The sequence below is a fragment of the Onychostruthus taczanowskii genome, unplaced genomic scaffold, assembly GCF_017590055.1.
Source record: "Onychostruthus taczanowskii isolate IOZ18803 unplaced genomic scaffold, ASM1759005v1 scaffold5, whole genome shotgun sequence".
Lineage (NCBI taxonomy): Eukaryota > Metazoa > Chordata > Aves > Passeriformes > Passeridae > Onychostruthus > Onychostruthus taczanowskii.
This window is the reverse complement of record NW_024502568.1, coordinates 9,521,842-9,526,902: the sequence shown is the minus strand read 5'-3', so window position 1 is coordinate 9,526,902 and position 5,061 is coordinate 9,521,842. Positions and strand designations below refer to the sequence as shown.

Here is a 5,061-nt window from a genome sequence, read left to right as displayed (position 1 = left end):
ACAAAAAATAAAAAAAAAAAAAAAAAAAAAAAAAAAAAAAAAAAAAAAAAAAAAAAAAAAAAAAAAAGCTTGGGATCAGTCATTACAGGTATAGACAGTTATTACAGATCTAGATGAAGACAACAAGCAGAGATTTTCAAAGCAGTTCAATGAATCCTCTTGGTCTGGCCAACACAGCAGAGTTCAGCTCTTGGCTGAAGGGCTGCCAGTAACGCCAGGTACTCGCTCAGGGCAGCACAGCGACAATGGGAGCAGCGGTAAGCTGCTGTCAGCTCCTGCTGCTCAGGACTGCCACGTACTTCAGCTGGAGAAGTAACTTCAGGAGATTCCAGCTGCACGAGGGAGAAGGGATTTACCAGCTGTTAGCTGCTGTGGGTCAAGAAAACACAACGTGAAATGCTACAAAGCAAGCCCCAGCTCTCACACCAGCCCGTGATTTACGGATCCTCACCTCAGCCTGCTGGCTCACATGAAAACTGTGAGTTTTCCTCCTGCTTTGATGCCACTTGGATTTTAACACGCTAGACAATACAAGGCAAGAAAAGAGTTTCTTCCTAGCCAAGACCACAACAGTTTAACAGACGAGAACAATGAATGAGGCTATTAGAATATTTCCCTAATTAGCACTTTGTAACAGCGGAATTGCATCCTTGTTGAGCAGAATTGACATTACTACCATAAGACACAAACAATGTTTAATATGCTCCCAGAGTCCTAAATAAACAGATACCTACATCACATTCATCAGACTGTAATGATCCAGGGGGCAATACTGGAAGCCATCACCCTCCCACTGAGGTGTGATGCTCTCAAGCCTTCTCCCACTATCCAACTTCTCAGTGAATCTGTAGAAATTTTCAAGTTTTTAGTAGTCAACATTTTGCAGTTTACTCTACAGTTTTGAACTGCCATCCCTCTGCCACCAACCCAGATTAAGAGCATGCCATAACTGAACATACTTTCTTATCTAACCAATTAAAATTTGTTTCTCTTAATTAATAATCCGGATCACAAATTATCTGCAAAAAGAGCCATGTACTTGCTAGGATATCTTTAAATGAAATCCCTCAAAATCCCATTTGTAATGATGTACAATGACATGTGTTATCTTGAATACAGAAAAGAAACAAAAGTGTTTTCCCACATGTCAAGTGACTCAGAGTTCATATAGAGCAGAGTAGACTCTGGGCAAACAGAACTAATATTAACACACAATGAGTAAGTTACTGCTTGCTCCCTGTCAAGTAGTTTTTATTCATCTTCATCTGCCCAAAAACACTACACAAAAGAGAACTAACCCCCAAGAATCCTACCAGAAGCCACACCACCATCTCTCATATGGCAATAGGCATTTCAAAACATAGCTTGAAGAAAAGCCTGTGATGTAAGGGGAAGCAATGCTATTAAAAAATGTAGATTGCATTCTTCTAAGTCAATACCAAAACAATGACCGATTCGGTTTTTGAAGCAACAGCACTATGAAAATGCAAAATTGATTTACAAGGGAAATAATAGCCAGAGGTTACTACGGCTGCTGAAGTTACAGGACATTTTTTTAAACTAGAATTCATACGCAGTTTAAAAAGTGCGAGCAAAAAGGCAATTTTATGCACCATCTCAAAGTGAGGCAAGCTATTCCCCTAAATTAAAATTGTTTTTTTAAAGCATTATCATTCCAGCACCATCCACAGCGCAGCAAGGACAGCGCTGCAGTTTTAACTGGCAATGATGATTTTAACAAGGGAAAACCCAGCAGCCTTTTGCCTTCTTTCAGTTCAGTTCTTGATCCGTAAAACATTCCCTTACAAAAGGAAACAAACTAATGCTGGCCTTTCTTAAAACAGTTTTAATTTCTCATCTCTTGCATGTCAATTTCTCACGATTTTCACTCTTACGTGTTAATTTCTCACGATTTTCACAGCAAACAGAGTCTTATGCCAGGTCATTTGGCCTCTAACAAGTGGAGCTGAACAAAAGCTGGCGGCCCCTGCGTGCAATGTCACCTCTAACATCACATGCAACAGGGACCGTTCCAGCCCAGCTACACCGAGCCCAGCTGGGCTCAGCCAGCCCTGTCCACCAGCTCGTTCCATAACCAGCAAAGGGGCACTGCAAGGGCTGCAGTACACCTTGCTGGCCAAGGCAGTGACACTGCCCCGCTCCCCCAGATCGCTCCGGTCCAACCACCCTGCAAGCACTGCAAAGCCTGGGGGTCAGAGCATCACCTGCATCTTCTCTTTGGGTTAGATGATTGTGGGGTACATGACAGCTTGAATGCACCACCCTAAAATCACCTTTCCCTTAAATAATGTCAGCTGCCTCAATCCTCAGGCAAGAGACAAGGATAATGACTGATTTAACCAAGAGACCATTAAATCCCCAGATATCCTAAAGCATAGCAGCACTCCATCTATTGGTCAGGAATTAAGGACGTGCTTAATCATCATCATCATCGTCGTGCAGCAACCTCTATCATTAAACACTCAACCCCTAAGCAGCCCACCCCTTCCTGCCTGGGACTTCACATTCTTCCAAGAAAAATTAAACTCAAGTAATAATATCTTCTGAGAAATAAAGCAACTAATGCTAAAAGTGTTAACATGTCAACATCTAAAGTTAAAACTGGTATAGTCTATTCTATTAGTTACACAATTATAATTTTGTTTCATTGAGAAATACATGCACTTCTTACTCAAATCAGCATTGAGGAGCTTGTCTGATACCAGTCAAAGAGCTCATGCTGTCCCCTGGGTTGACATTTTCCTTCCCTGCAAGTACTGGATGCCGCCAAGGAGGTTTGTACAATTTGTTCACACACAGTTTCCAGCCAGCAAGGCCACTGAAGTGACCGGGTGTGTAGCCCTGAGAACTCCCTGGTACAAGGCAAACCCTGGCAGGGAGGCAAAAGGGAGTTTTTCACAGCAGAACTGCTGTCAAAGCAGACACGCGCAGAACCTGCCCCAGTCTTGCACCACTTCCCCCAAAAGCCACCACCGTCCTCTCCCAGCAGATCACACACAGCCAGATTTCTGCCACACCTGTGCTGCACTCCAGTCATCAGCAACTGGACCAGAAGGTAAGCGAGACAGCCTGAAGCTGCCCCAGGCACACCAAAGCGCTCTCTGAAAGGCTGAGGTTACGTTTGTCAGCTTCATTCCTCTGGTACCAAAGCTCATTACCAGGCACACCAAAGCGCTCTCTGAAAGGCTGAGGTTACGTCTGGTACCAAAGCTCATTTAAGCAGCAACTTCTCCCACACAATTCAGCAATTCCATACATTCATGCTTTTATAACCCTTGGCCATTCATTTTTTTGGCCCAGATATTCATTGCCATTGATTTTATCTATTTGTTGCTTTAAACTTAACTCCTCCACATAGTGGAACTACGCAGATGAGGCACATGCCTACACATTTTCCCTCCACTCGGTATCACATCACTACCCTCCAGACACGAGTCCAGAACATGTGAATGAAAACCAGCAGATTCAGGCTCAACCTGCCTGTAACATAATGATGCTGAGACAGAAACAGAGACAACCCACCTCCACGACCACGTCGTTGCTTTTGAGGCACGCTCTACCCTCCTTACAGAGCCACTCCAAGGCTTCCCTGCCAAAAACCCATCGTTCAGCCGTGCAGACATTGCCTGCCCTGAAGTCTGCAGTGCACACTGACTGATAACTCCGCTCTGAATTCTTAAATAAGCTTTTTAATTCGAGATGAAAACTGACCAACACCGAGGAACAAACTCCCAAAACGCCCATCGTAAATCCTCATTTCTGGAGCCTAAAGTTCAAGGCAGCAATCCTGAATTTCCTCCTCCCTAGGACAAGCACAGAATGGAGATAATTCCAAACTGCGAGCAGAGCAGGGGGCTGGGTGGCCAGGGCGAGCCCGCAGCAGCGAGCGGCGCTGGGCTGATGCCGGTCACGCCGGTGGGTCCGCGCTGCCGTGACCGGAATGCCTGAGCCCGCACCGGGAAGCGCAATCCCGGGCTCTCCGCACCGCGACCCACGGCCAAGGTGGAGCTGCGCGCCACTAGAAAACCCCCAAATAATGTAGATTTCAAGAAGTTTTCCGAGAGGCGTAGGGAGCCCGGAGCCTCGCGGTGGAGCAAGGACAGCTCGTAGTTACAACAATCACTCCCAAGGTTTTATTTGATTAGCGGAGTTTCGGAGCGGAGGCGCATTATTTAAAGCCCCGTCCTCCTCCTCAGCCCGGCGCCGAGGCAGAACGACAGCACTGCAGCATCTCCCCCGGCGGAGAGCTGGCGTAGACCCGCGGGCAAGTTCCCCCTCGGCCCCGCGGTGCCCCGCACCGCCCCATCCCGCCGCCGGCCTCCGGCCGCCGCCGCCCCCCCTTCCCCGACCGCGGCTCCGGGGCGGCCGCGGCGCCGCGCTGGGCGGGAAGGGAGATCCCCGCTGGCCGCCGTCCCCCCGCCGGTGCCCGCAGCCCGGGCAGCGTTACCTCAGCGGGCCCGCGCCTTTGTGCTGCAGTCCATCCCCGCGCCCGGCGGCGGGAGCGCCAGCACCACCGCGGGAGCGGGCGGGGAAAGGGGCGGCGCACTATGTGGCAGGAAGGGACACCTGGGCTCCTCCTCCCGCGTCTGCCCGCCCGCTCGGGATCACTATCTGGCAGCGCTGGGGGCTCGCCCGCCGCCCTTCCCCGGCCGCCCCTCGGCCAAGTTGGAATTACGGCCGCCTTCCCTCGCCCTTCCGCGGCTTCCAACTTGGCCGAGGGGCGGCGGCACCGGCAGTGCCCTCCGCCCCGGCTGCGCTCCATTGTTGCCGCCCGCCCCGCGCCCCTGCCGTACCTGCAGTGCGGGGCTGGAGCATCGATCCCGAGGGGCCGTGCCGCTGGACAGGGACCCCGCGGTGGCCGCCGGCACACAGGGAGGTGTGTGCGGGAAAAATGAATAAAGAATCCACGCCCCCTGAGCAAACAACAACAAAACCCTGGGTTGGAAGTGAAATTGTGAGAAATTTAAACAGTTGTTGAGGCTGAAAGGCGGCAGACGGCTTCTCCAGATGGCTGGTGCTGCTCAGGAGAAAGCTCTTTTG

At 49.8% G+C, this 5,061-nt stretch overlaps 1 protein-coding gene across 7 annotated transcripts in view; it reads right to left on the bottom strand.

Annotated features, from left to right (window-relative positions):
* Positions 1-4,858, bottom strand: part of ADD3 (adducin 3) — a 92,485-nt gene extending 87,627 nt beyond the window's left edge. For 5 of the 7 annotated variants that reach the window (XM_041415371.1, XM_041415373.1, XM_041415370.1 and 2 more), the window contains exon 1: positions 4,469-4,653. The gene's annotated coding sequence lies outside the window, so the exon portion shown is untranslated. Of the gene's footprint in view, positions 1-4,468; positions 4,654-4,814 lie in introns of those variants that run through there. The other 2 variants (XM_041415374.1, XM_041415368.1) reach the window with 2 other exon arrangements.
* Between the last annotated feature and the right edge of the window lie 203 nt (positions 4,859-5,061).